Source organism: Gracilinanus agilis, chromosome 1 (assembly GCF_016433145.1).
Source record: "Gracilinanus agilis isolate LMUSP501 chromosome 1, AgileGrace, whole genome shotgun sequence".
NCBI classification, from domain to species: domain Eukaryota; kingdom Metazoa; phylum Chordata; class Mammalia; order Didelphimorphia; family Didelphidae; genus Gracilinanus; species Gracilinanus agilis.
The window spans coordinates 238,244,617-238,255,251 of record NC_058130.1 but is presented as its reverse complement, the minus strand read 5'-3'; the positions used below and the strand labels follow the sequence as shown (position 1 = coordinate 238,255,251).

The 10,635-nt window shown below is 37.8% G+C and overlaps 1 protein-coding gene across 1 annotated transcript in view; it reads right to left on the bottom strand.

Moving 5' to 3' along the window:
• Positions 1-10,635, bottom strand: part of MOB3B (MOB kinase activator 3B) — a 168,647-nt gene that overhangs the window by 8,624 nt on the left and 149,388 nt on the right. The window lies entirely within an intron of this gene.

Genomic DNA, 10,635 nt, shown 5'->3' with positions numbered 1-10,635 from the left:
AAGTTTCTCTTGGTGTCCTCTACTATTCATCCCCTCTCTTTCCCACCCCCCATATCATCTTAGACCATTTAGTATTCCAAACTCTCCCTATGTATAATTCTTCTGATTACTATAATAGTGAATACTATGATAGTGAATAGAGTTCACTACAGATAATTATACATAACATTTTCCCACATAGGAATACAAATAATTAGTTCTTATTGAAGCCCTTAAAGAGGCAAATTTAAAAAATACGAATTTTCTTTCTTTCCCCTCTGTTTCTTATTTACCTTTTCATGTTTCTCTTGATTTTTGTGGTTGGATATCGAACTTTTCATTTCGTTCTGGTCTTTTCTGTGCAAATATTTGGAAATCTTCTATCTTGTTAAATGCCCAAACTTTCCCCTAGAAGTATATAGTTAGTTTTGATAGGTAGGTGATCCTTGTTTGTAGACCCAATTCTCTTGCCTTTCTGAATATCATATTCCAAGCCTTGCAGTCTTTTAGTGTGGAGGCTGCCAGATCCTGTGTAATCCTGATTGGTGCTCCTTGATATCTGAATTGTCTTTTTCTGGCTTCTTGTAAGATATTTTTCTTTTACTTGGAAGCTCTTGATTTTGGCTATTATATTCCTGGGCGTTGTCTTTTCAGGGTCTAGTATAGCGGGTGATCAATGGATCCTTTCAATGTCTATAATGCCTTCTTGTTGTAGAACTTGAGGGCAATTTTGCTGAATAATTTCTTTTAGTATGAAGTCCAAATTTCTATTAATTTCTGCTTTTTCAGAAAGACCAATGATTCTCAAATTGTCTCTTCTAGCCCTGTTTTCTTGATCTGTCAATTTCTCATTGAGATATTTCATGTTTCCTTCTATTTTATCAGTCTTTTGACTTTGTTTTATTTGTTCCTGCTGTCTTGAGAGATCATTAGCTTCTAATTGCTCAATTCTAGCTTTTAGGGACTGGTTTTCGGTTATAATCTTTTGGTTTTCGACTATAATCTTTTGGTTTTCCTTTTCAATCTGGTCATTTCTGGTCTTCAATTGACTTGCCTCACCTTCCAATTGTGAAATTCTGCCTTTTAAACTGTTATTTTCTTGCCAGATCTCTTCCATCTTTTTCATCATCTCAGATTTGAACTTTTCAATAGCTTGTGACCAGTTTTCACTATTTTGGGAAGGTTTGGATGTGATTACTTGTTTGTTCTCCTCTGCTATTTGCTCTGTTGTCTGGATTTTCTCTGTGTAAAAGTTGTCAAGTGTTACAGATTTCTTCTTGATGATCTTTCTCTTTTGGGGTTCTTGTCTCTGGCTTGTCATTGTTAGCCCTATGCCCTCTCAGGTTTATCCTCACATCCAGGGTCTGTTTGAGCTCTCTAGGCTCCTGAAGTCTCAGGTCTAGTTGTTCTCAGGGTCAAGCCTCCTGGTGGTCCCCTTGCTTGTTCCTCTGTCTGAGGCTCCTTGAACAGTTTCAGGGAGCTTTTTTCACAGTTGTGCACCCCTCTGCACTAGGTCCCCACTCAAGGTCCACTCCTGCGCTCAGGATCTGTGGATGCAAGAGCCTGAGCTTGCACATGCGCTCAGGGGCTGTGTTCAAAGTCTGGGCTTTCTTTAGCCTCTTGGGGTCTCAAGTCTTGCTGCTCTCAGGAACAAGCCCTGGTGACCCCAGGTAGCTGCCAAGATCTTAATTGGTGCCCCCAGCTCACTCTAACTCTTATGAGGTGGCTTTCGCACTGTAGGTGGTGTGGGGGGGAGGTGTTGTTCAGCTCACGTTTTAGTGAGAGCTATTTCACTCCCTTATAGCATAGAAATGCCTCGATTCCACATACCTTCAACGCTGCGCCCTGTTGTGGGGTCCCTTTGTTCCTCTGGATTTGTTTTTATGTCTTTTTCAGGAGTCCTATATGTTTGGTTAGGAGACATTAAGCAGCTGCTTTTTACTCTGCCACCATCTTAATCTGGAACCCTTTTTGTTTGGTTTTGAGGAATGAGTTAAGATTAAATTTCTGACCATTCTGAAAATTCCATTTCTCTCTTCTGTCTTTCATTCACCCACCCCCTGCAACATAAAGTGCCAAGATTTCACCAAGAGACCCTGGGGGTCCTAAGTTCTTGCCAATGCATAGTTTACTTAAGGCTATGACTATTTTTAATACTGGATGACAAGCAGTTATGTTTGGTATTCTTTATCTCTCCATCTAACTGCTAATGAGTTAAAGAAAGAATCTTTGGGAAAACCAGCTTCCCAGGTCAGTGATTAGAGAAAGAACCAAACCAAATGGAGTGCTTGGACACATTAGCAAAAGAAACTGAAATCATCTCTTTGGAGACTTAAAATTTTTGAGGACATTAAAATAATATTAGATCCCCATGAGATTGGACTACATGACCATTTTCTGGCCCCTTCCAGCACAAAGATTCCATAAAAAGCATTACGTAATTGATGTTTCAAAAAGAATCCCAAGAATCACCCCTACGATCATGGTCAGGAAAGGGAAAAAGAAAATAAGAAGAAAAGAAGGAATAGGTAGAAGGTATTTGATTGTTTTTAAACAGAAAGTAAATATTTTCTGAATCCAAACTAAATGCCCTCCACACGCTACCACATTCTGAAGTACTATTTATGTCAGAATGTCTTGCAATCATTATTCCTTGCACCCCTCACTCTATTATATTCCCTATTCTCCTATTGTCAGAAGGTCCTGCCAAGATTTGCTCCCTGCCAATGTTCAGTGCTCCCTCTGCTTTAAAGTTTTTCCCCAACAATTGATAACATTCATTAGCTTCTTCCATTCAGAGTTATAACCTCAGCCAGCAAAGCCTTAAAATTTAGTTGGACTGATTTAAAATATGCATAAAAATGGATAGTTATACAAGAGGTGCCCTATTCTTGGCCTCACAGTCACACCTCTGCAGGTTTCCAACCTTCTCAAATAGCTACAGACTATAGAAGGAGCTAACATTGGTACAGATCTAAACCCTTGAAAGGAGAATACATAATCCCATTCCCACCCCACCCAGAATGCAGTGGTTGATAACACTGGGCTGCTTAGGGCTTCCAACAAAGACTTCATTTCCCCTCCATAAACCCAGAGCCAAACAATGATTTGCTAAGGCTTCATAATTACTGCTTCATGACTTGCCTATGAAAGGAGCAACCTTAATTCCTTTCTGTGAGCACACAGGTAAGTATGATTCTTCTTCCAATAGTTTTTAGTCTCACATTCCTGCCCTCAGAACAAGTAACTTTACTGAGGGGACAGACAGGTGGCACAGTGCATAGAATGTTGGGCTAGGTGTCAAGAAGATCTGAGTTCACATTTACTAGGTGTGTGACCCTGGGCAAGTCATTTAACCCTGTTTGCCTTGGATTCTCATCTTTACAATGATATGGAGAAGGAAACAGCAAACCACTCCAAGAAAAGCCCAAATAGGGTCACAAAGAGGAGGTCACAACTGAACAACATACTTTACTAAGAGCCTTGGAAAAACAGATTGAGATGCCCTTGGGCTAGTGAAGGAAAGGGAGGCTGTCTTCCTATGAAGGAATAACTTCATTACACCTATTAAAAGTGTTTCCATCACACTTTTTGTCTGTGAAGCTCAAAACATTCTTGCATTCTCCCTCAATGATTCTCATATCCATGTCATTGTTAGAGTACAGACAGGGCTAATGTCATTTACTGATTTTGCAACTGATCTTGCTTGGCAATGCTGAGTTGTCTTGCCTCAAATTGTTGAGTGTAGCATAGATTTTCTAATTCTCTCATCATTTTTGTGATTTGCAGCTAATGACCTAGTTAGGGCACCTGGGAAGACCTAATAGAACTGGGGAGGCGGGGGAGAACTGTCAAAAGCTTAATATCTTAGAAATTAGTAGTATCGGTCCATATCTTTACACACAAAATACAGCCTCAGAATGATGGGGTGACTGGAATTTCAATCGACCAACACATTTATTAAATGACCACTACAGAGAAGACACATGTATGTGTCCTGTAAAATGGACCATGAGACATGCCTAAATATCTTGTCCATCTCAGCTAAATTATTTTGCCCCTGATTGATAACTAGGACTATGGATATTGTCCCTTTGCTATAAAATGAGCTGGTTGGGCCAGCAAGGGAAATTTGGTGAGGGTGGAAATGAGAATGAGGGCAAAATCCATGAAAATGCTCCCCACCCCCACAGGGGCTCAAGACTTTGGCAGCTAGTATTTCAAGATGTAAATTCTATTGAGAAATGCAGGGCAGCCAGACAACAGAAATCTTACATGGATTCTTCCCTGCCGGGAGTGTATATATAGGATCCTGTCCACATACAGTAGCTAGCCATGTCTTTTGTGCTTGCTTTTGAGAGAAAGTGCTGCAAATAAGCCAAAAGAAATAAAATTTAAAATGTGGCATGCCAGACCTCCCCAAACAGGAAAGAGCAGAGTTGATATGAACTACTGATTTCTTAAAGTGGAATACACACTGCTGAGACAGTGGAAGTTCAAATACAGTTATGAGTATGAGAGACTATACAACCACATGGACCCATAGTATGCATAAGTAAACCCATAATATATGCCACCCACAAAGAGACTTATAAATGCTGACTAAGAAAAAGGCCTGAACCACCTTTCTTTTCCCAAACCCTTAAAAAGATGAAAAGTCATTATCTTATATATCTTTAGTGTTGTCTCTCTTAATGCAACTTAAATATTTTTAAGCACCCTCAAATCTAAACAAAACAGGATAAGGCTTTTGTTACCAACACAAATGTGGTTTGATACAAAACATTTTGTCTTTTTCCCACTTCTCTTGTCCATCTAGCTTTGTGTGCTTCAGATTCTACTCTGCTCTTCATTTCTTTACTTCTTTGTTTGAAGGATCTTTGTTTATGATGTCCCTCTCCAAAAAAATATAAATTTGATTTTTCTTTCTCCCCACTTCTTCGCATCCTTAGATTCTCTATCCCTACCTCTAAAATGGAATTATCGCAAAGATATTTTCTCTTTGTTTTCTCAATGTCCCACAAAGAAAGGCTTCTAAAGGACTATAATTTTGTTCCCTAATGGTGGCATGTAAACATATGGATTTACCACTTAGTTTTTTCATATCATTCAGTCTGCAGTCACTTTCTTTGTTGAAGTTGAATTCCAAAGTCTTAACCATTTCTGATATTCTTAGGAAGGAGTCTTCCACCTTCTGAGGGCCATTACTAAGGATTGTGCTCAGCTTTGTAGAATATGTTATTTTGGAGAGAATATGAATTTCCTTTGCTTTCCAGTATATTGTTTTATGGACTTATTTTAATTTCAATTTCTTTTATAACTTATTTTAAATCAATGAATGCATGATTCATTTAATTTCTTTATATGTGAATTGTCACCTCTTGGCAACTTAAAGTATTCTCTCTTTGATAATGAAACTGTAATATTTGATGACTATACATTTCCAGTTTAATTAAAAGTGAGGCTCCTTTCTGATATCCTGTGAACTCTATTGATTTATTCTATTTCTTCTGTTTCTAGCACTACTAGCCTGTACAAGGAATAAGGAAGTGGAAGCCCATAGGAACATGGATGTAGAACTAGAAGGGATCTCAAAGGCCATCTAATACAAACCTCTTCATTTCAAAGATAAGGAAACTGAGACTCAGATAAGTTATATGACTCGGCCAAAGTCACACAGGTCGAAAGCATGAGAGGTCCTCTTAAACTGAAGGCAGTGATCAATGTACCCTGCCATATCCATGTAGAATGTTTATAAATGTAGAGAAGAGTAAGTAGACAAGTCTTCTAAAACATAAAACATGAGTGAGAATAAATATATATAACCATCTGAGAAAAATAGACTCTTGGCCAGTTTGTGATTACTTTAATCCTAAAAAGAAGAATATGTATCTTATTTTACTGAAATTTTTTGAGTAGAGGAGTAATGTGATCAAGTCTGTTCTTTAGGAATATCAATTTTCCAGCAATAAGGAAAATGAATTTAAGAAAGAAGAGATCAGACAAAGGGAAACTAATTTCATGGCTTTCAGCAAGTCAATTTTGGTCTCCAATCTGTTTATTACTTCATCTGATTTCTGTGCCTTTTTTTCTATTTGGGTGATTTTGTCTTTTAAGCTGTTATTTTCTTTTTGTATTACTTTCATTTCTTTTCCCCACTTTTCTTCTATCTTTCTTACTTTGTTCTTAAAAACCTTTTTTGAGTTCCTCCAGAGCTTGTGACTAATTTCCATTTCTGGAGGAGTTTGCATGTGTTTGCTTTTTTCTCAATCTTTTCTGTTGCTTCTGTATTTTGCTCTTTTTCTCCATAGAAATTTTCCAGGGCGAAGAGCTTTTTTTGCTGTTCTTTACTCCTTTTCCTGCTGGAAGATTGGGATTCCTGCATGTTGGTGGTCATTGTTATCTTAGCTTGTCTCACAGAACTTTGCCTTGGGACTATTTTCCCTGCCCTGTCTGAGGCCTGAGTTGAGGGCAGGTAGATCTGTGATATTTTTTGCATAGTGTGCTTTAATGCTCAAATGCTTAAAGCATTTTGCCCTGAGACTATCTTCTCCCCCCCTGCTGCCCTTTGCTGCTCAGATTTAGCTCTGCACTATTAAACCTTGAGTCTCACTGTGCAGGGCTGGTGCAGGCCTCAGGGGTGAGTCTGGAGTACTTTCAGTCAGCACCCACCCCAAATTTGGAGATTGCCTTGGTCTTGGCCTTGGCCCTGGCTCTGACTCTAGCCTGGTAGATAGGGGAGGAGGGGTGGTCAGCCTGTACTTTTCCTCATGCAGTTTTGCCCCTGTATAGCATGGGAATCTCCTCCCACTGCCTACCTTTCATGATGTGTCCAGTGGGAGAGCCCCTTTAATCCTCCATTTTTGACTTCTGTCTTTTTGAGATGCTTTGTGATGATTGGTTTGGAAGGAAATTCTGAGCATCTCCAAGATTTTCCTGCTACTACGATGTCATCTTGGCTCCCAAGGGAAACTAATTTCAAAGCCACTGCAATAGCCTAAGCAGACAGTAACAAGGTCCAGGACAAAAGTAATTTTGGTGGGAGATACTGAGGAAAAATCAATAAGACTTGGTGACTGATTTGAATAAATGGAATTGCAGGAGAATGAAAAATCAAGGATAGCTCCTAGGTTGCAAACCTAAGTGACTGGAAGAATGATGATGCCCTTGACAGAAGTGGTAGATTTTGGGAAACAAGTGGGGGGGAAAAGGAAATAAAGACAAGGAATACAGACAGTTTTTCCTAGAAGTTTTGTTGAGAAAAGGAGAGATATAGGATGATTACTTTCAGTGTTCTTATAGCTTTTGCATGAAGACTTTCAAGAACCTGCTACCTTTAAGGGTAGCCCATTCAATTTTTGAACATCTCCAACTGTTAAGAAGTTTTCCATTTACTGAGCCAAAATCTACCTCTATAGCTTCTACCCATAATTCCTAGTTTGGCTTTCTGGGTCAAGGAGGACAAGCCTAATTCCTTTTCCACAAGTACTTGAAACACTTGAAAAGAAGTCTTATGTTCCACCTAAGAATTCTCCAAGCTAATATTCTCCTTTTTATTTAACCAAAACGCATATGACATAAATATAAGATCCTTCACCATCCTGGTTATGCTCCTCTAGATATTTTTCAACTTCTCAACATCAATGAAAAACACCTCAATGCATTAAATTAAATAGAAGTATTGTTACAGTTCAAGACAGAATAGCAGTCAGATTCCCTTTTTTCCCCTCCTTATAAGCAAGTTTTTCCCCTGACCTCAGCTCCATATTCTGGGGCAAAGAGCCATTTTATAGATTTTTCCAAAAGCAAATAATCTTAGTATGCTTACTGGGCACAGACCATACACATGGAAGACTTTCACATGCTCATACTAGCAAAGGCTTCCTTCTCTGTTAAAAAGCAAAATGAGAAGAATTCTTTAAAAAAAAAAAAAAAAAAAGAGGTTCCAGGACAAAAGCCAACTGATACAAACAAAGGAAAAAGAGCAGACTTTTTAGAAAGCCTATATCCAGTCAATGTAACATACTCTCTTATTATTTTTGTCAATATTTTATGAAAATGTTACATTTTTTCCTGTCTTATTTCACAGAAACCTCCATTTGAGGATACTAAATATTTTGGTGTAGAATGCCAAATTCAGTTATGGCAAATGTCACAGAAGTCATTATTCAAAAATAAAACATGAGATCGCATTAAAATCATGTCCAATGAATCATGTAACCATGGGAAAATACTCTAATTAAAATAAATTAATTTTAAAATACATAAATAAATGAATGAATGAATAACATCATGTTCATCTGGGGGACAGTAAGGTGGCTTAGAGAATTGAGAGCCAAGTTGCAAGATGGAAATTCCCTGGTTCAAATCTGCCCTAAGCATTTCCTAGCTGTGTGATCCTGGGCAAGTCACCTAGCTACCTAGCTCTCACAGTTATTCTGCCTTAGAACTAATACATGATTCTAAGACAGAAGCTAAGGGTTAAAATATTATACCCATCTGACATTAGATATTGCCACAATGACTAGCTTCCTACAGATTTAAGTGTAAAGAGCTGTTAAATTTTTGCACAACAACGTGTACCAAAGATGTTATCAAAATCCTCTATAGAGACATATTTAAAATATGACCCCTAAAAGATGAGCAGGTAGTTGAGGTGAGTGGGGTCCTCAATGTAATTTCTCGATTTTTAATCATTAAGCAATGAAACTAAATCAGCAGTGCTAGATGGAGCCAAACTTCCATTAGACTTTTGTTGATTTGCCAATTTTTCAAAGGTTAATAAGAGAAAATTATATGAGCTCATAATCTATATTCATTCAGATGTAATGAGAATGCTATAATATTACATTGCAGCCAGCCCCACAGATAAAGAGACAGCCACAGTGGCAGCCAGTTTCTGAAAGACTATATTGTTTACAGTAAGAGTATATAATAACAACAGCTGCTCGGGGCTTAGGCCTGGCGACGACAGCGCCAAGCAATCTAAAAGCAAACTTATCTGGGAGATGCATTGCATTAGTCCAGTAATCATGCTAATTATTTCAAGGAAAAATCAATGACAAAAGAATAGAATCTATCCGTGTTCTTTGAATTATTCTGTAGTTTCTACAACCTGAATATTATTGATGGAAATGGGATATATAAGAATATATGGGGCAGAGCGTATTAAAAAAAAAAAAAAGGACTTCTTTAGGATACCTGCCCCTTACCCTTTTTTCTCACCCTCATACAACTCTATGTGATCTAAAATTCAGTAGATACTTTTTATTAGTGCATTATATTCCCCATTACATGGTAAACTTCTTGAATGCTAAAATTAAGATTTGGTTTTTTAAAATTGTTTTGCAGCAGCTAGGTGGCTCAGTGGATAGAGTCAAACTTAAAGATGGGAGTACCTGGGTTCAAATATGGTCTCATATACTTTCTAGCTGTGTGACCCTGATCAAGTCACTTAACTCTAATTGACTAACCCTTACTGGTCTTCTGCCTTGCATCAATACTTAGCATTGATTCTAAGACAGAAGCCTAAAGGTTTAAAAATGAATCGCTTTGCCTTTATTTGTATCTTTATCATTTAGTGTAGTACCTGGCACCTGGCAGGCACTTAATACATACTTATTGATCAACTTATTGACTAAATTCTTCTGGACAAATTAAATTCAGCAAACATATTAAGTACCAAATGAGCACAAAATGCTGGTCTATGTGCAGAGATGAACAAAGTTTGGATAAGCCACGGTCATTGACCTCCTGGAGATTATTTGTGAAACCAGGTACATTGCATTAGTGAGGATAGACTGATATTCTTTGGCCTCAGAAAAAAAAAACATTAAAAAGAATATTTCATTTTCCTTTTAATCTTGAAGAATTTTTCAAGGCAGATCAGACTGGCAGTTCCTAGCTCATATGGTCATGAGTCTCAATTTCCTCAATTGAAAAATGGTTATCATGAAACTTACACTACCTTAAAGGGTGCAGTGAGAAAAGAACACTGAAAAACCTTAAATGAGTACAGAAACATGAATTATTAGTTCTTGAAAGATTTGAATGTCAGACTAAAGTTTAGACCATTGATTAGCAGGCAGTGGTGAACCCCCAATGCTTTTCTAGAAAGTGACAGAATAATTATACCTAGTACTTACATGATGTCTTAAGGTTTGCAAAGTGCTTTAACGATTATCTCAATGATCCTCACAATGACCTTGTGAGGGAGGTTCTATTATTATCTCCCTATTACAAAAGAGGAAACTGAGGCTAAGAGAAGTTAGGTGACTTGCTCACAACTGGGAGATATTTGCTATAGTGTTTGAACTCAAGTCTTCCTGACTCTAGCTCCAAGAGTCTACTCACTGTACCACCCTAAAATCAGAGCAATGTTGTAGTAAAATTATTCTAGCAGTGATAGGTAGGATGAATTGGAATGTGGGAGATTGTAAGAAAGGAAACCAATTAGATCATTGCAATAGCCCAAGTGAGCTATACTGTGGCTTAAGCTGGGTTAGTGAAGATAGTCTCACAAGGACTTGGCAACTCTAATTGGATAGATAAGGTGTCACAAAAGTCTAAATGCAGATTTAAGTTTAAAGCTATTAATAAGCTACTAAAGCTCATAATAAAGCTTTAAATATGCTTTAAGCTTAAAACTGCACTTAA